Source organism: Mandrillus leucophaeus, unplaced genomic scaffold (genome assembly GCF_000951045.1).
Source record: "Mandrillus leucophaeus isolate KB7577 unplaced genomic scaffold, Mleu.le_1.0 Scaffold329, whole genome shotgun sequence".
Lineage (NCBI taxonomy): Eukaryota > Metazoa > Chordata > Mammalia > Primates > Cercopithecidae > Mandrillus > Mandrillus leucophaeus.
In genome coordinates, this window is record NW_012103465.1 from 641,569 (window position 1) to 662,833 (window position 21,265).

General features: G+C 38.7%; 1 long non-coding RNA gene across 2 annotated transcripts in view; it reads right to left on the minus strand.

Annotated features, from left to right (window-relative positions):
* Window positions 1–402: 402 nt before the first annotated feature.
* The window catches only part of LOC105545415, a 93,166-nt gene continuing 72,303 nt past the window's right edge, over window positions 403–21,265 (minus strand). For both annotated transcript variants that reach the window (XR_001006916.1, XR_001006915.1), the window contains exons 2-4: window positions 4,099–4,249; window positions 1,103–1,197; window positions 403–761 (exon numbers count right to left, since the gene is read on the minus strand). This is a non-coding gene — a long non-coding RNA (uncharacterized LOC105545415). The remainder of the gene's footprint in view (window positions 762–1,102; window positions 1,198–4,098; window positions 4,250–21,265) is intronic.

Consider the following 21,265-nt stretch of genomic DNA (forward strand, 5'->3'; position numbering starts at 1 on the left):
CAACCTACTCTACTTTGATAATATTCCTAATTCTTTCATTTCAGCTAGTTTCCATTTTATGGTCATCAACTAGTAGAAAACAAAACAAAAATGAAAAGGTCAACCAAGATTTTGCATCTCAAAGACACACTTCATCTCTCACTGTTTTAAAGAAGAGCTATACAGCTTTATGGTAAAGAGGCAGCCTTAGCCAAGGCTGTGGAAAAGAAAAATAATTTGTGGAGATACTTAAAATGTAGACTGCAGTGGGATAACATAAGACCCACTCACTCTGACTCTTGGAATAAAGGATGAGGCTTTCAAAGAAGCAGGCATTTATATCTTTCAAAAAGTTCCACAGATTAATGTGACATGTCATCTAAGTTGCAAACCCTCAGGAAGAGAAAGAAATCAGGCATTTTCCAGTTCATCTAGGGACAGCTCTATTGGCACATACAAAAATAAATTTGAAATTAAGAGGGCTTAAGTCTAAGTGGGCTGCAAAAAACAATCCACATGGACGGACCATGCTTGTATTCAAACCATGATATTCACACCATCCTGTATTCAATATGATTCAGTTAAGGGCTGTGATGGACGCTACGACGACCAGACATGGGAATGGGTATGGTGAGAGCATAGGCAGAAAACAAAGGATGAGATTTCCTTTTATCGACATCCCAACATCCCAACTGATGCCTGGTCTGAAGAAACAGAGAAAGTGATCTTTTCCTCCATTCTCCAGCCATAGCTTTCCAGGTCCATTTCAGGGGCAAGATGACCTACAGATAATTAAGAAACAGTTTCACGAATTGGGGATATCCTATAGCTTTAGAGTGGAGAGTGCCACTAATGAGGGCTTACACTTGGAAAAAATTCAAATCCCTGCACCCAAGGGCTCAGAAGGCAGGTTATGGCTATGGCAGAGCTCTGACGTCCTCTCCTGATCATCTCCATTTTTGGCAAAAGTTCTTCTGAATTTTAGATAGATATTAAGATCACCCGTGTTGCCTGGGTAAAGCAGATAATTGGTGATTCTACTGTTAGCTCTATTGCCTTTTAATTGTGCCACGGAATTCAGAATGCAGTACCGACTCCAAATCCCAGATCACCTCTTGCTCACCTATAGATCCAGGGACCTCTTGTTTGTGACCATGGACGAGTATAAGAGTGATTGTCTCCTGTAAACTTCTTTCCCATCTGAGCCTAAAGTAGACGCTGGAAGCAAGAACACCAAAAGCACAAATCATTGCAAATTGGTGCTGATGGTTCAAATATTTATGCTGTCCTTTTATTTTGGACAAACACTATGTGCCAGGCCCTTTATATACAGTCTCATCTATTCCTCACCACAACCTATGTAGACATCATTGTTCACCCCCATTTTACAAAGAGAAAACAGACTCAAGTTAAGCAACACCCCCAAGGTTACAAAATAAGTAAGTGCTGAATCCAGGAATTAATCTGAGATCTGATTCCAAAGTCAAAGGTCTCTCATACGTTGGATGTATTTGAAAGGCAGTGAGGAAAAAATACATATTGATGGATGGATAGCAGGATGAGTAGATGGACAGATATCATAACATAAATATAATAGAGGGCATATTATAGAAGCTATGTGGTCATTACACGGGTGTTCAATGAATGAGTCTTTAAACTGTTTGTATGTTTGAAAAAAATTGAAATAAGTTAGGGGTAAAGAAGAAAATTGTGAGGAATTCAGAGACATTGCCAATTAAACATTCTTGTAAGCATCTGTCTCATGTTTCACTAACTATGTGTTTTAGAATTTTAAGTTAATTTAGTTTGACAAATATGTGTTAAGGCTTTATTATGTAATAGGCACCAAAATACCTGCCAGCCTAGGATGCTACATTCATTGTAGGTGCTGGGGCTGCACAAGATGGAGCTCTTCTGGGGTTTACAAATTAGCAGCTGACACTATCGTGACCAAAAACCTGCAATACAAAGGTGACTTGATAAAGGGCTATCATGGATGTGTGAGGTGCTGAAGGAGCATGAGGATGGATAAGATAATAATAGCTGAGAGGTTTGGAAAACTGTCAGGGAACAGACAAAATTGAAATTGCACCTTAGAAACTGGGGAAGATGTCAAAAGGACAGGAAGAGGAGCAGTATCTGAAGTAGGGGCTTTGGAGCAAAGGCACAGAGGTGGGACAGGGCCTGTGAAGAATGCACAGGAAAAGAAGAGACTGTTGGAAAAGAAGGAAGGAAGTGCTGGGCATTACCCACCAAAATGTGGAACCAACTTTCACAAAGGAAATGTTTGACAATTATTAGAATTCTCTCAGATTTCACTTTGTTGAGTCTTCGTTTACTTATCAGTAAAGTGGGAATAATATCTGGTCTCACAGATACTATTTAAAGGATTAAATGAGGAAAAATGATAGAAGTTCCTAGAAGAGTGCCAGCCACATATCAGCACTTACTAAGCAATGCAGACTGAGCTACACCCACGAGCCTGGGGCTGCACATAAACTAACTACACAGCAATAGTCAAGATTTGTATTAGGCTGTAAGACAAATCTTGATTGGGAATTGTTACAATTCTCCTAAATCCCAGAAAGGAGGAGCTAAATAGTTTTGTCAGGTATGACTGATTTTTTTTAAATTAACTTATTGATTGAATGACTGGTTTTACTTTGGGTTCAGGACTCAATCAACAAATTCAATTGTACAAGAAGTGAAACTTTATTTTTCTGTAACCACTTATCTATTTTGAGCCTATCTTCAGTGTTAGAACCTAATTTCCCTCAATTCTGCACCCCCACTCTTTTCACTGGTTTCCAGGGGTCTTACACTGTACCAGAGCAATGGGTGGAGATAGCATCACACATCTCTTTGTGATGCTATCTCAGCACCAGCCTTGGCTGATATGACCTTATTCCTGGTGGGTTTTCACCACTGAGCTGTTCCCCAGCATGAGACTCCTTCAGACATGGCACATTTTCTCTCAACTGTTGCCAAGCCCCTTGTTGGCACAGGAAACTTTACTGCACTGCTTTCAGGCCACAGGGGCACCAGGAAGCTCTGTGGGTCCTTCATTACTATTCCGGTGGGACTTTTGGGCACAGAAGACTCATTCTAACACTTGTGAGCTGTGCTGGGGTACACTCAGTTCTTTGAGGCTGGCTCCGACCATCTGTCCCCTGGATACCACTCAGCCATTTCTGTGGTGGATTTTGCAGTCTTCTTGAGCTCTACTTGGAGGTGATGACAACCCCAATCCATCTTCAGTTCTGTCGTCCACAACCCTCTCCTCTGGGGAGCAGGGTGTAGAGTCTTTTTCTCAGAGGAGAAGGGAGCCACCAGCATCTAAGGGCTGTCTCTGCTTCCTCTTCCCCCTCCACCTTCCCTTCCCTCCTCCCCACCAGCATCTAACAGTTCCCTTTCCTCCCCTAGCTCTAACACTGTCCTCACAGCACACCTGAAAAACTTCAGGTCCTACAAGGGGTGGGAAGCCTTACATCAGTTCAGCTTAGTGTCTCTATGCCAAGTGCCCTCAGGGTCTTGACTTTGGAAAATCAAAAGGCTTTTTTTCTTGCTCTCTGGTGAAACTTCTTCCTGATAGAATAAATGATATCTAAATGGGTTTGGGGGAGGCGGCAGAGGCAACAGGAGCTGCCAGAAGAGGCAAATCAGTTAATATATTTAAAATATTCTGCCAGTGTTCTTCTCATCCCTTTCAATTGACTTCATCCTTTGAACAAGGTGGGACATTTTTCCTGCTAGTTCTTATGTCTCAGAATTTCATTTCCAGGTGACCTGCTGCAGACTGGGCTAGAGTGGCACTAGGTGACCCTAATACTTACAGAAAATGAATCACACTTCTTGAAAGCTGCCTTACCCTTAGAGTTATGGCTGACTCCCTGGAGGTTTCTTCAAGAAATTCAGCCGATGGCTCCCCAAGTTGCTAATCACCAAAGTGCATGATACTTTAGAAATAACACTTGATTTCTAGTATTTGTATGGCTGGTGTGCCTACTGTACAGTCTTTGAAAAATTATAACACAAGATCCTTTAGTTGGGGCTATGTGCTTCACAAGTTTCATGTGCTAGTAATCACAACAGGGAATTAAGTATTGCTCATACTGCCACCTGTTCATGCACAGCTTCTTTCTGGCCTTGCTGGTAAGATTTCTGCTCCTCCTCATCCTTTAAGGCGTGTCTTTAGCTTGATGCTGGAGTAATTTCTTTTGTTTCAGTTACCCTCTCTGGGTATGATAGTCTTCTATATCAAGCTTGGAGCCTGAAAGAGAAGTAACTTGTCAGTTTAAAAAAAAAAAAAGATAAAAGTCAAAGATCAGGATGTTTGAGAAAAAAAAAAATATTAACTTGGTTCTTTTCTTCACTAATTACTCACCCCAAACAAGACCCCGAAGAGTTTCATTTCTAAAACATAACTCTCTATATTAAGAAGACTCCCAGTTCAGGTTGATAAATACCCATAGGGTCTATCTCTCACCATGAACCTGCACAGGTAAGGGGCAGAAAACTCTCTCTCCATTAAGCACTAAGAAACTTTCCTTGTCACAATTAAAGTCCTCTTTGGTGGCCAAGGATTTATCAGCAACCTTGTTCATAATGATCATCTTATGAATGGTGACAGAGAAAAATAAATCACTTCCTCTTGCTAATAAATTGCTCCAATTGCTTCAAAATGGCAGACTTTCTGCTGAAATGAACCTTCCCTGGGCCAATAATAATATTCCTAGAGAAAAACTGGGGAAGTGAGGGATTGAAGTGGGGTGGGGCCTATATTTCCAGCATCTGAAGGGAAACAGCAACACATGGCTTCATCACCTTACCTATATTCTTCAACAGCCCCTAGAAGAGATGCTGACCTCAGATAAGCTGAGGTTCACCTTCACCCATCCAAAGAGTTACATCTTAATTATTCAGTTGAACTTTTATTATTTAGTAAACAAGAATATAAGTGCCCAATATTTGGTGTTTTATCAGTTACAGCCTTTGTCTTAATTCTGTACAAAATACACAGAAATTTCTCTCCCAACAACATCCTCCCTCAAAATAAGCATATGCTTTTAAAAAAAAATCACCTAAGCAGACTTTTTCCAAGAAGCACATATAGTCCTTTTTATTCAAGGTAACATGCAGACCTGTTAAACTTTTTTTTTAATTTTTTAAAATTTGAAGTCTTCTCTGAAGACTTCAATAAAGGGAGCTCATATGCCTCACCCAGTCTGCCTGACTTAAAGTAGCGTGAGGCAAGAATCATCCACATGCAGAGTTAAACAATGAAATTTTCCAAGTATATACACGCTGTGAGAATCGATAACCTCTTCTCAAACGAGCAAATTGGTTTCAAGTATTCGGTTCACTGGTTACATCCAACAGCCACAATAAGAGGCCACCTCCCGAGTGAAAGGGAAGGTGAAGATGAATTCTTGAAAAATGCGTTCTCATCAGAATTCCTGTGCTTCTTACTGCATGGATGGTATTTGTAAAATTCTTCAGAAAGAACACTGAGTTTAATTTCAGGCAACCTTTTTTGTTGATTTTTTTTCACTAACTTTAATTTTCTTATATGAACTGTGATATACAAAGGCAATCACTTTCAGTATAAAATTAAGAATGGCAAAAGTAATTTTATAAAAACTACTGTAGAAATAACATCATCCAATTAAATTTATAGAATATGCCCAAAAGAAAAATGTAAGAATATTCACATGAAGAAATATTAATCTAGTGCTCAGAAGACCAGAATATGTACTCCAGGGGCGTCAGGGGCAGGAACTAGGAAATAGAGATAAAAGTTGCTTTTTGAGACCTTTCTCGCCTTAACCCTGAATGCTTCATGCTCCCAAAGAATCCATTTATGGAAACACAAATTACTTCATCCTCAGTTTCACTTAAAATACAAAAAACAGGTTACACTTTCTTCTTTTTTTATTATTTTTCTTTGAGACGGAGTTTTGCTCTTGTCACCCAGGCTGGAGTGTAATGGCACGATCTCAGCTCACTGCAACCTCCGCCTCCCAGGTTCAAGCGATTCTCCTGCCTCAGCCTCCTGAGTAGCTGGGACTACAGGCACCCACCACCACGCCCAGCTAATTTTTGTATTTTTTTTAAGTAGAGGTGGGGTTTCCCCACATTGGCCAGGCTGATGTTGAACTCCTGACCTCAGGTGATCTGCCCACCTCGGCTCCCCAAAGTGCTGGGATTACAGGCATGAGCCACCGCGCCTGGCCACAGGTTACATTTTCAGGTGTTATTAAGTTGTTTATACAAATTTAAAGTCATAAGCATGACTTCAGGATCTGTGCTTTTTATGTCAAGTGCTCCTCTTTGTTGGAATTTTAACAATAAAGTTTTTTTCAGAGTGCTGTGCAGTATCTCATTTCATGAAAATAATTCATGGCATAATTTGATGTTTTCTGGCTTAGATTTCTCTTTGCAGCCAGGCTATCCTTTCTAAAATAAAACTGATATTCTCTAGAAAGGTTTGCCTGAAGTGATTGCCGTTTCTACTGAGCTATGTTCTGGGAATATCTGTCAGAAAATCTGGTCATTGAAAGCAGAATTGTCTGTGTCCTTCGTTCCCAGGCAAATAACCTGTGTTTTCTCTTTTCTCCCTTCCTTCCCTCTCATTCCCTGAGGGCATCCACCCTTCTCTCCAGCAATCCCTGTGTGTCATCACCTCCTCAAACTGCCTTTCCTCCCATGCTCTCAGAGGGCTTCTGTTCCAATCCTTCTACTCTTGGAATCTCCTTTTCTTTTCTTCCTCTTGACATGGAATGTTAATATAGAAATTCTTGCAAAAATATGGCTACCTTTATAGTCTAGATAAAAGAAAAATCTTCCTCCTAACTTGTGCTTTCTTTCTTTAAATTTTTTTTAGGGGGGTTGTTTCCTAAGTTCTGGGATACATGTGCAGGGTGTGCAGGTTTTTTACATAGGTAAACATGTGCCATGGTGGTTTGCTGCATCCATGAACCTATCACCTAGGTATTAAACCCAGCATGCAGTAGCTATTTTTCCTGATGCACTTCCTCCTGCTGCCATGCCACAGTAGGCCCTGGTGTATGTTGTTCCCCTGTCTGTCTCCATGTGTTCTCATTTTTCAGCTCTCACTTATAAGGGAGAAAACGTGGCGTTTGGTTTTCTGTTCCTGAGTTAGTTTGCTGAGGATGATGGCTCCCAACTCCATCCATGTCCCTGCAAAGGACATGATCTCATTCCTTTTTACGGCTCCATAGTATTCCATGGTGTATATGTACCATGTTTTCTTTATCCAGTCTATCATTGATGGGCATTTGGGTTGGTTAATGGGATCACTGATGGGCAATTCGGTTGATTCCATGTCTTTGCTACTGTGAATAATGCTGCAGTGAACACACATGTGCATATATCTTTATAACAGAATGATTTATATTCCTTTGAGTATAAACCAGGTAATGGGATTGTTTGGTCAAATGGTGTTTCTGGTTCTAGATCTTTGAGGAATTGCCACACTGCCTTCCACAGTAGTTGAACTAATTTACATTCCCACCAACAGTGTAAAAGCATTCCTATTTCCGTGCAACCTCGCCCACATCTGTTGTTTCTTGACTTTTAATAATCGTCATTCTGACTGGCACGAGATTGTATCCCACTGTGGTTTTGATTTGCATTTCTCTAATGATCAGTGTTGTTGAGCTTTTTTCATATGTTTGTTGGTGGCAGAAAAGTCTTCTTTTGAGTAGTGTCTGTTCATGTCCTTTGCCCACTTTTTAATGTGGTTGTTTTTTTCTGGTAAATTTGTTTAAGTTTCTTGTAGACTCTGGATATTATCCATTTGTCAGATGGACAGATTGCAAAAATTTTTTCCCATTCGGTAGGATGTCTGTTCACTCTGATGATAGTTTCTTTTGCTGTGCAGAAGCTGTTTAGTTTAATTAGGTCCCATTTGTCAAATACTTGCTTTTGGTGCAATTGCTTTTGGCGTTTTTGTCATAAAATCTTTGCCAGTGCCTATGTCCTGAGTGGTATTGCCTTGGCTTTCTTCTAGGGTTTTTGTAGTTTTAAGTTTTACATTTAAGTCTTTAATCCATCTTGAATTAATTTTTGTATAAGGTGTAAGGAAGGGGTCCAGTTTCAATTTTCTGCAGATTGCTAGCCAGTTCTCCCAGCACCATTTGTTAAATAGGGAACCCTTTCCCCATTTCTTGTTTTTGTCAGGTTTGTCAAAAATCAGATGGTCGTAGATGTGTGGTCTTACTTCTGAGATCTCTATCTTGTTCCATTGGTGTATGTGTCTGTTTTTGTACCAGTACCATGCTGTTTTGGTTACTGTAACCTGTAGTATAGTTTGAAGTTGGGTGGCATAATGCCAGCTTTGTTCTGTTTGCTTAAGATTGTCTTGGCTATACAGCCTCTTTTTTGGTTCTGTATAAATTTTAAAATAGTTTTTTTCTAATTCTGTGGAGAATGTCAATGATGGTTTAATGTGAATAGCATTGATTCTGTAAATTACTTTGGACAGTATTTTCTACTTAAGCACACGTACTTTCAAAGGGACATATATGGAAGAAAAGGATATCCTAGCCAGCATATCACAGGGCTCATGAGCAGCTTCTTCCTTTGAATGGTCTCTGGGCTCTCCTCCATTCCCATCACTCTGGCCCACCCCACACTCACTACTAGAATTGCAGACATCAGAACATGGCTTGATGATATCTTTCATCCATGAAGCTCTGGAAATTGCTAGTAATTGGAATTCTCTTTCCTTTCATAGCCTCCAAATCCTTCTCAAAGGTCATAGGACTTAGTAAATGTTAGGGCTTAAAACTACTATTTTAGGGACACCTCATCCATTCAACAGGCCTTTATGGACTGACCTAGAACTACTACTAACACTAATTTATTTTATTTACTGATAACCTTATATCCCTATTTGTTAAAGGAATTTTAGCATTATTAATAGCATTGTTGATGACAAGCCTAGCACCTAAGAAAAACTATGAGTTAGAACCAACTGAATTATACACCTAATCTTTGATAAAGAGTATAAAAGTTGAAGGCTCCTCCTTGTCTGTTTGCTTGCTTTTCACATTTTTTACCTTTCTGCATATTTATTTATTCAACAAATATTTGATAATCCCCTGCTACACATTCTATTAGGTGCGATGACTAAAACAACAGGCTAAAGCAGAGAGCTCCTGCCCTTGTGGAGCTTACAGTCTAGTAGAATAGACAGACAACCAAATACTGGGGGAAGCGGGAGTAAAACTGCTACAATAACAAATGATGTAAAGGATGGGTACGCAGTGCTATACTAGGAATAATCAGTCTAGTCAGAGAGGCCAAGGAAAGCTGAGTAAAGGTGGCAGAAAATAATGTTCCAGGAGGAACAACATGTGCAAAAGCCCCATAGCAAAGGCAGCTTGGCAAGGCAAGGGCCTGAGGAGAAGTTGATGTTGGCTGGGTGCGGTGGCTCATGCACATAATCTCAGCACTTCGGGAGGCTGAGGTAAGCGGATTGCTTGAGCCTAAGAGTCCAAGGCTAGCCTGGGCAACATAGTGAGACTCCATCTCTACCAAAAAAAAAAAAAAAAAAAATTACCCAAGCATGGTGGCACATGCCTGTGGTCCCAGCTACTCAGGAAACTAAGGAGGAAAAATTGCTTGATTCTGGGAAGTCAAGGCTGCAGTGAGCCATGATCGCACCACTGCGCTCCAGCCTGGGCAACAGAGAGACCGTCTAAAAAGAAAAAAAGAAGCTGATAATCAGGAACATATATAAGCAGCGGAGTGGGGCGCACGATGAGTCTGCACAGGCTGAACTTTATTGGGCTTTATGAGGAAGACTGAAGGAAGCCTGAAATTACCTGAAAAACTTGACAGGATCAGTTAGGAACTTTAGATCAACTCTATAGCCATGGTGTGGAGAACCATTGGTGGCAAGAGCAGCTGTCCACCATCTACATCTGAAAGGCCACTGCTGGAGTTCTCATGAGAAATAAGGGTCACTTAGACTAGAGTGAATGGAGAGAGACTCAAGATAATGGTAGATAGGAAAGCTCACAGGATGTGGCGGTGGGTTGGATAAGAGGGCTGAAGCTCAGGAAGCATGGCTAAATGATGCTTAGGTTTCTAACAGATCCTAGTTTAACTATTTGGTCCTTTGCTCTGTCATTGGCTGTTGCCTATGGTTTTTAAGCATGAATTATTTTTTCTTCATGTTCCTACTTTATCTTGAAGGGAAAATTCTCTATTCTTTCAAACCTAACAATGCAAGGAGTCCCTCAGCATTATTCCATCAATTTTCCCCAAATAAGGTTCCCAAACAACTTCTTTTCTAATTTTTTAAGTAAGTTTGATCTCTCCCCCGTATATATTATTTCTGTCTAGTGTAATTTCCTTCGTTGAAATGGGAAATCTGTAAGTGTGATATAGCGGTGAAAGATTTTTTGCTACAAATCATTGAAATCAACTTGAACCAACTTTGACACTAAAGAGAATTTATTACAAGAATATGAGAGTGTCTCATGCAATCAAATGCAAAAATGCAAGCAAAACATACGAGTAGGATGGAATCCCTCAGATTCTCTCTCCATATTATCTGTTCTTCTCTGTAAGGTGGCTTCAGTCTCATCTTGGAAGGCCAGCTTTCTCCACACTTCAATCCACAAGACGGCCCCGTGATAGCTCCTGTGTTTATATTCTCTGATTTTAACCACAAGGACTGACCTTGTGGTTTGTTTGTCCTCAGTGTCTCAAGGATGGAAATGTAGCCTAGCTATGGGTCAGGTGTTCAACCCTCATCATTTAACACTGGCTGGGGGGTGACTGGATACAAGAGTTCAAGGAAGAACTAGCCAACACCAATTCTGAGTTTTCAGAGAAGGGAGAATTGTTATAAACTTGGCAGACACCCCACATGGAGAAGGAGGGAAACAATAGCTCCTTTGCTTCAGTGAACATGTATTAAGCACCAACCATGCTCCACGGCCAGGCTAGGCTTGTGGATATAAAAACAAGTACAAAAACTTCTACTTTCAAGGAATGTAACATGCAGCACTGACTGCGAACATACCTGTAAAGCAAGGCTCATTCTTACCCCCTCATTGTCAGTGTGGGGAAGAGGGAATTAAAAGGAATACAGAGCATAAGGGTAGCCAACGAAGTTACGAGAAAGCAGTCCAAATCAAGTACCAATAATAAGCAAAAGTAAAGAAGTGGGACCCACAAGAACTGCTGGAAGTTTGGGCAGCTGAGCTGACAAGAGTACAGTGTCTGTGTAGATGATGTGGTAAGAAATGAGGCTGAAAATTCATACAGGAGCCTTCGCTGAGGATTTATAAGTAAGGGGGAGGGATGAGTGAAGAACAAAGGGAATAGAAACACACAGGCCACGCAATAGAAAGATTCTCTTCCAGACTTGTGGCTTGATTACTAGGTAGTTAACCTGCAGGCTGTACATTTTCAATTTTCCCCAATGCGTGACATGCCTGTCGCTTTGCAGATTTAGTTGTGTTTAATCTTTCCTTTTCAAACAAAGCCGAAACAAGCTACATAGTTAATGTAGTGACTTTGACCTACAAAAAAGAAAAGTTCATACTATTTCCTTCAGCTTCCTTATCCAGTACGATTTCCCCTCCATCCTTTCTCCTCTCAAGCTCTTTGTTTCCTTTTATGATAAGCTTACATTCAGATTAGCTACCTCTCTAGAAAGCTTTCGTCTCCTTTTCAACTTCTTTTATTTCTGGCCTCACCAGATTTTATTTTTGCATTTTCAGCACTCACTAAATCTCTATTCATTTCTCTGAGCATTGCGTCCATTTGAAATGCCTATAGCATTTTAAATCAATAGTATTATTTTTCACTTTTCCATTGCCCTCTCAATATGATCTCAAACTGCAGAACAGGAGATACTAAGCCAATTTTAATTGAATAAGTAATTTAAGCACCACTCTTAAAAAACCAAAAATGCTTTTAGAATTCACTCCTCTGTTACAAAGAATATTTCCCCGTAGGTATGAAAATTGGTTCTTAGAGAGCAAAAATATCTTAGATATCACAGTGGGTTTGTAATCCTCCAATCCTTAACCCTGTCCAACTGCATAAAGGGATATATACCATACCTGTTGTGTAAAATTTCATGGGAAGAGGAGGCAATTTTTTTAAGTCTTAAAAGTCTCCTTAGTGGGGCAATAATAAAAAGAAATAGAAAATGTAGAAGAAAACAGGTTTAGTTCTAACTTACACTTACATAGTGTATAAATTTACAAAAGTTAAATGCAATCTTTAATTTGATCTCTACAAAAACCGAGGTGAATTGGCTACTTATTAACATCTTTCCCAACATGTAGATTGATTACCAGAAAGGTAACTTCCTAGTTGTGTGACTTTGATGGGAAATTCCCCTCCATCTATGATAGCATAAAATATACATTTCTTTAAAGCAGGGATTCTCAACTTCAGAACTACTGATATCTCAGGCATGATAATTCTCTGTTGGATGCATCCCTTGCACTGTAGGATGTTCAGTACATCCCTAGCCTCTACAAAGTAGATGCCAGTAGGAACTTCCTATCACCAACTGATGGGACAACCAAAAATGTCTCCAGACATTGCCAAATGTTTCCCAGGTAGTGGGGTGGAAGAAATCACTCCTGATTTACAACCACTGATTTACAGCCTACTTAAAAGAAAGATTACTGTTTTTAAATTCATAGGCAGTTTCATAATAGTCGAAAGTTACTGAGCATTCACTATATATCAGGCACTTTATATGAATTGGCTCAATAATCCTCCCAACAACCCTGTGGGGCAGATACTTGTATCATGCCCATTTATGAATAAGAAAACCTAGGCCATAAGCATTGTAGTTAGTAAGTGGCAAAGCTGGGATATATGGGTACTTGTGTTATCACAAAGAAGTGCTTGAACTATTGATTCAAATATAACTATTTTCATTTATACAAAATTATCTGTATCATAATTATGATTATTATGTTGACTTTTAATTTAAACCCAGGTCTGAGCAATGAACCACCATGCTACACTATCGGTTTCAGAACTAACATGTCCTCAGCTATTCTCCTCAATTCTACAGTATTTCTCCTCTGTTATCCCATTTTACATGCAAATATCAATTTCTGGTAGGTGCTGCTTTTTAGTCTACTCATTCATTTACTCAATATACTTAAAATGAAATAATCTTAAAAACATATATAATAGATAAACAAATATGTTAATACATTTTTAAACTTATAACTATATGCTCAGTATAATTTCATTGTTGTAGAAGATTACATATACCGTAGTCACACACCCACAAATACATGCAGAAAAAAGGCTGAAAATGTACATACCAACTTCACAGAATTTATCTATAGGAAGTAGGATGATGAACATTTCTAATTTTTACCTTTTTGTTTACCCATATTTTCAACCTTTGCTACAACAAACAAGCTTTTGAAATTATAAAAATAATTTTTAAAAGATTTGATGAGTTAGGTGAATAAGGATAGAATTTTGGGGAGTAGCAAAAAATATTTTGTTACATAAGTTCCCTAAATTTGAATTGCTTACACAGTAACAGGAGTACCATGTCCACAGATAACTAGAATCTAGACCAGTGGTTCTTTGTTTTCTAATTTTCTACTGAGACTAAATCATACCCTTTTCCAAATTTTCAAGAATAATTAAATTTAGGGACAACATTTAAAGCTTTGTCCCTGTACATTTTCTTTAAATCTTAGATATCTCCCTCTACTTGTTTCCAGCAAGACTACAAAAAGGCAAAATGAATAACTGAATTAGAAGCAAATAAGTATTTTGGAAAAACTTGGACATCTAAGTAGACACTTAATTTGTGGGACTGGTAGTCGTACAATCATATTATTTTCTTTTTGGATGATTGAATTAAAAATAAGCAGTTCATGACTTCCGTTCATGACTTCCAAACACAGTGACAGCAAAACAAGGTCGAACTAGATTGAGTTCAAGGATAGGCCCTGCACCTGATTTTTTTCTTTATAACTCCCATCAATTGGCATGCTGTGGAAGCACATCATGTTGTTAATGGATTTAATGAATGAATACAATGAAGAAAGTGTTATAATGTCTTAAGAGGAATAAGTAAAACAACTGACATGAGAATTGAGAGGAGAGATGCCAGGCTGAGTTGTGGGGACAGAGACTGGCTAGTTGTTCACCAAACAATGTCTTCTTTCTCACCTGGAAATGCAGTTAGACAACATTCCCAGCATGCCTTGCATTTAGGTGTGGAAATGTGATCTGTTTACATCCATAGGAATGTAGGCAGATGGCAGGAAACCACTTCTCAATCTGGCCCATAAAACGTACCAGCTGAAGAAAGAGGACCATGAGCACCTGGTGGAAGGTAGAGTCATGGAATGGAAGAAGCCGGAGTCCAAGAAACTCTGCCAGAATAAAAACTGCCCAACTGGGAACACCTATATTGGACTTCAGACACAAGAAAATAGGTATGTTACACCTCTGGAATTTTGGAACTATTTGTTACATCAGTTGGCTACCCTGACTAATACATTTGGTTTAACCTGAAACCACAAATGCTCAGAACGAACCCTGGAACTGGAAGATTTTTCCGTTAAGCGGATTCATAAAATCTCTAACTGATGCTGCCATCAATCTATTTTGCCTCTGGAGACAACAGTACCACTGTTATTAGGATAAAGGCAGGTGTGTGAATAAAGCACTTAAGGTCACAGCTGAACTAAGATATATGGAATAAGAAAATTCCCTTGAACCAAAAGTACTTAAAGAGGCCTGTCTTCATTTTCATGTACCTTTAAATACTACAAAGGGTTTGCTTGTTTTCATCATTGGCAGAAGATAAGCATTAGCAAGAAACATTGCCAGAAATACAGCAAGAACAAAAATGCATCTGTGAAAAAATATGGAGAGGGGTTGCCCAACAGACCCAGGGTATCATTCCAGCCCATCTATGCCATCCCATTTCCAATTAACATTTACTGAGTACACCCATGTGAGTCAATGTGCTTGTTATTGGAGATATAAAGATGAAAGAGGCAGCCCCTGCACTCAGGAAACACTACGTGCAGGAGACGAGCATGTGCACAACCAACTCTATAGTGTGAAAATATTTCCAGGCTATTCAAATAGGCATAGCGGGACACTGAAGAACAAGTGCTTAGCTCTACCTGGGATGATTTCACAGGGGCAAGTGGTTCTTAAGAGTCCCAAGTCTACCCTTGATAAAATAGCAACTTCTTTGCCTTTTCTCCCATTATACATAAAATAACAGGTTTGGTTGAACACTAGCTGATTATCCAGAGAAGAAGGTGCAATAAAAAAAAAATATATGGAGGCTCCCTTATTATCAAGAATTTGAGTACATGCCACCTATTTATCTGTATTTGCTAGTTAACATCTGTTAATGCTATATAAATGCTAGAAAAAATAAAGAACTTACAGCTTATTAAATTTACAATAAACATAAATTTACTGTGTTTCTCCCTGTAGTCAACAAATATCTTGAGGGAGACACTTTGAGACTATGCAAATCTCTTTGTTCCTCTAACCTTGGCCCACTGTGTCTAGCATTCATCCGTGGATCCATCTGCAACAATTACCACTGTGGAGGTTTCCTAGTGGCAGTTTTCTCTCATTCTTTCCACATTTATTAATTGAAATTCTATGCAAAAAAAAAGAGCTGCCAGTTCTCCATACACAGTCAATCTTTATTCTCATGGATTACATATTTGAGAATTCACCTGCTTGCTAAAATTTATTTGTAACCCGAAAATCAATACTCATGTCATTTTCTTGGTCATTCACAGACGTGTGCAGAACAGCAAAAACTTTGAGAACTCAATGTGCATGTTCCCAGCTTAAATCAAACAAGGTGATACTCTGCCCTTCCTGTTTCAGCTCTCATCCTGTAAACAAGTGCCCTTTTTGCAGTCTATTAAGTACCATATTTTTCATATTTTTGTGCCTTTTGTTGGTCATTTTGCTGTTTAAAATGCCCTCAAGCATAATGCTGATGTGCTGCCTAGTATTCCTAAGTACAAGAAGGCTATGACAGGCCTGCCAGGGAAAATAACATCCATTAGAGAAGCTTCACTCAGGCATGAGTTACGGCACTGCTGGTGTGAGTTCGATGTTAATGAATCGACAAAAAATATTAAATAAGGTGTTTTTAAACAGAAACACACATGAAACAAGATTATGTATTGATTAGTTGGCAATAGCTCACAGAAACCTAAACCTATATTTCCCCAAAGAGCAATGGGTCAGTATTTGCTAATTCATTGTTCATAGTGACTTTATAAAACACAATTACCATGAATAATGAGAATTGACTCTATCTATTCAACCAATTATTTATTGGTGTCACTATGAACTCATGGTTCATATTTATATTATTTTATGGACTACAATCCAGTACTATCATTATGTATTTTTTGGCTTAAATTTTTCCATCTTTGGCCATTTGGATAGCAACTTTATAGTGGAAAAGTCTAGTGGTGATCATTTCCACCAGGTCATCAGCACCAATATCACCAATAACAATACATTCTGGCATCATGAAGGCCATGATTTGATGCACCTAGAAGGATGAGGCACCATTTCTGTGGTACTCTTGACAGGGATGCATAATCTCAGTTCAATCATGAGAAGATTCCAAATGGCCCAAACTGACAGATGTGCAGCAAAATAACAGATCAGTACTGTTCCAGGTGTCAGAATCATGAGAGACAAAGAAAGGTGGAGAAGCTGTTGCAGATGGCAGGAGACCAGAGAGAAATAACAATCAAATGTAACGTGGAATCCTGAGTGGAATGTTGGAAACAACAACAACAAAGAGACATGAATGGGAACCTTCAAAGTGAAGTTCAACTGTAATCTTTAGTTTATGGTACTGTACTAATGTTAATTTCCTTGTTGTGATAATTATACTATGGCATGTAAGATGTTAACAATGGAGTGGCACAAGGACGTATGGAAACTCTCTGTACTGTTTCTGCGATTTTTTTTGAAAGTCTAAAAGTAGTTCAGAATTTTAACCATTGGGTCATCTTGCACACCCCTGGTTGCAGAATTTGTGGAAGGCAGCAGGGAGGAGGTGGGTGAGAAATTCAGTTTCGGAGACCATTACTTTAGTGAAGTGTTCCATCTTCCAGATAGTTTCTCTAAATCCAAAAAGAAATGTGAGGAATAGTACAGTAAATAAATGCCTTCTATTTTAAGATATTACAGAAGGCTTACTTGTTTCTAGGCAGGAAACTTCACTTCTAGATGGTGACCTTAGGCAAGCCATCATTTCAGTTTCCTCATCCATAAAATGAAGGGACTGAAAGGAATAATCTTATATCTCAGATTCCTTAGAACATAAATTCTTATGATTCTAAATTAAACTTGTTATTCAGCATTTGAAATCAGGTTCTGCAAGAATACTCTTTTGGATGGTTATTTATTCTGGTTTCTTAGTAAAAAGCAGCAGTATTGACATATTACAGAAAATCTAGTAAATAAATCATCATCGTTTGAGGAAATTCTGTGGCAGTGCTCCCTGAAGCTCATCTACAAGATAGATACAAATTACATACTCATAAACAATATAAACATACCTAAGAGATCAAGAATTATGCAGCTCTTTAAAATGCGTAAGTTGCTAGGCCCGGCGCGGTGGCTCACGCCTGTAATCCCAGCACTTTGGGAGACCGAGGCAGGCGGATCACGAGGTCAGGAGATCCAGACCATCCTGGCTAACACAGTGAAACCCTGTCTATACTAAAAATACAAAAAATTATCCGGGCGTGGCAGCGGGCGCCTGTAGTCCCAGCTACTCGGGAGGCTGACGCAATTAGAATGGCATGAACCCGGGAGACGGAGCTTGCAGTGAGCTGAGGCGCCCCAGCTACTCAGGAGGCTGAGGCAAGAGAATGGAGTGAACCCGGGAGGCGGAGCCTGCAGTGAGCTGAGATGGCGCCACTGCACTCCAGCCTGGGCGATCAAGCGAGACTCCGTTTTAGAAAAAAGAAAAAAAACAAAAAAGTATAAGTTGCTAAAACATTACATGGAAAAGCAGGTTATAAAAGTGCACATATGCACATATATAATGATCCCAGAAAAACATTTTCTCACAAATATTTTTAGATGGGGGTGTGGTAGAACTTCTGATAATAGTCTTGTAGATTGTTATTTTATAAGACATAAGTCACTGATATAAGAAAAATATATGCTATACACTGATAAAATGTAGCATTCAGAATAAACGATAAAATATCTATATATGTTAATCATCCTCATATCATAATGGAAATCATAATTTTGTCAGACATTGCTAAATCAGCTGAGAACTTTAACTTCTGCCTATTTCATAAGTGATTCCATTGGGGAAATACCAGGAGGGTAGGATGAGAATTAAATCAATGGATTTAACAGCCCTCAATGTGTGATCACTTCACCAGGGTTTCAGAAGGAGGCAGGGGATGAGGAGATTGAATGTGAATCGTTTGTGGGTTCATGAGACAATTTCTCTTAATCTTCCTTCTTTTTTCATGTGACAAATCCATCAGTTTAGTTGAACAGTAAAGAAGGAATGAGAAACAAGGTTAAAGACAAGAATGGAGTTCAGTTTGTGGCGTTTCTCATGGGTAGTAATTCTCCGCCTCATTTAATACAGGCAAGAAAGGTACTCTGTTAAGAATTTTAAATTTAAATATTTTGAGCCACAATTAACACACATTAACTTATTTATTTAAAAGCTAATAACTCATTAGATTTAAAATAATCCTCTAATCACTAATAAATTCAATTTAAATATTAAGATCTATTATTAATAAAACAAATATGGTGACCAAATTAGCATAGGATAAACATCATGGATTCTTGTCGTCCTTAATTAACTTGGTCAAATAATTTCTTTCTCTGGGCCCTATTTCAGCATCTCTAGCATGGAAATAATGTAGGTTATATCACATTCGATTATAGTGAATATTAATTATATAAAATAATGTACATAAAATGCTTGGCACGGTATTTAATAAATGCCCCATATGTATAAACTATTAGTATAAAGTAACTTTTAAAAAGATAAATTATGTAGGTATATGTGTACTTAATAAATGTGTGAAGAAGATGGGAAAGAAATATAGCAAAATATTGACAGTGGTTATGTATGGGCAGTAGGGTTATGGTACTTATGTTTTTATTTATTAGAGTTCTTTATTTTGCCAAACTTCCTACAATAGACAGATATTTCCTGTACAATGAAAAAATATATTGTTTTACAAACTAAGCAAACAAGAACTGTAAATCCACAAATACATTTATTTATATCTTTTTTTAATTTTCAGTGATCCATTATCTAATAATTATTTCTGACCCAGAGAAAAAGATAGATATTGACAGTTCATTTTCACTTTATCTTAATAGAAGTTGGGGTGGGTTTACCAGGCATCTTCATAGACAGAAATGCAGGATAATAAAAAATTAATTGGGGAAGGGTGAAGAGCAAAGGAAGAAGATCTCCAGGAAGAGGCAGATCTAGAAAAAAATGAAGAGACAGGAAAAGAACTAAGAAAGGGAGCATTGCCAAAATTCTCACAGACCAAAGAGAGGTTGCCAACAGAGCATCAGAAGAAAGAAAAGATCAGATTTTACTGTGGAATATTTTGTGCAAGAACCATCCATAGGAATTTTTAAAACTCTATTGGAGACTTTTGGACTCCAGCCCTACATGTATGGAGCTTGGAAGTTGCTACTCTACCTTAACATTAAGCTGAACAAACTAAAACATCAAAAATTATTCTCAAATTTGTAAAAGAAGCGAGATCACAATTGCCATAAGTAAATCGAATACCTGGTAATACAGCTAACAAGGGAAGTGAACGATCTCTACAAGGAGAACTGCAAACCATGGCTTAAAGAAATCAGAGATGACACAAACAAACGAAAAAACATCTCATGCTCATGGATAGGAAGAATCAACATTGTTAAAATGGCCATACTGCCCAAAGTAATTTATAGATTCAATGCTATTCCCGTTAAACTACCATTGACATTCTTCAGAGAACTAGAAAAACCTTTTTTTGTTTTGTTTTGTTTTTGAGACAGAGTCTCACTCTGTCACCCAGGCTGGAGTGCAGTGGGACAATCTCGGCTCACTGCAACCTCCACCTTCTGGGTTCAAGTGATTCTTGTGCCTCAGCCTTCCAAGTAGCTGGGATTACAGGTATGCACCATCATGCCCAGCAAACTTTTGTATATTTAGTAAAGATGGGGCTTCACTGTGTTGGCCAAGCTGGTCTCAAACTGGCCTCAAGTGATCTGCCCGCCTTGGCCTCCCAAAGTGCTGGAATTACAGGTGTCAGCCAGCGCACCTGGCCCAAAACTGTTTTAAAATTCATATGGAACAAAAGAAGAGCTCAAATAGCCAAGGAAATTCTAAGGGGAAAAAAAAAAAAAGCTGGAGGCATCACACTACTCAACTTCAAACTACACTACAGGGTTACAGTAACCAAAACAGCATAGTACTGGTACAAGAATAGACACATAGACCAATGGAACAAAATAGAGAACCCAGAAATAAGACTGCACACCCACAACTATCTGATCTTTGACAAACCTGTCAAAAACAAGCAATGGGGAACGAATTCCCTATTCAATAAACGATGCTGGAAGAACTGGCTTAGCCATTAGTAGAAAATTGAAACTGGATCCTTTCCTTACACCATATAAAAAAATTAACTCAAGATGGATTAAAGATTTAAATGTAAAACCTAAAACTATAAAAACCCTGGAAGACAACCTAGGCAATACCATCCAGGACATGGGCACGAGCAAAGATTTCATTACAACACCAACAGCAATTGCAACAAAAACAAAAATTGACAAATGGAATCTAATTAAACTAAAGAGCTTCTGCACAGCAAATGAAACTATCAATAGAGGAAACAGACAACCTACAGAATGGGAAAAAATTTTTGCAAACTATGTGTTGGAGTGATCAGACCCAATACCAGGTCACGGGGGCAGCAAAGTCTGGCAGAGTCAAAGGACTGAGAAAAAGTTTGAGAAGTAAAGTGGGATCAGGGTGCCATCGTGATTGTGGAGGCTGTGAAGGCCTTGAGCTCTGGGAGCCCACGCTGTTTATTAGTAATCCAACAAAGCAACAGGTGGTGAGAATGAGGGGGTCAAAAGGGCGTGTTGCATTAAGCACATGATTTACAGATGTGATGGTTTAGCATTTTGCTCTGCTACTTGAGATAATGGAGAGCAGGTTCTTTTAACTCAAGATACA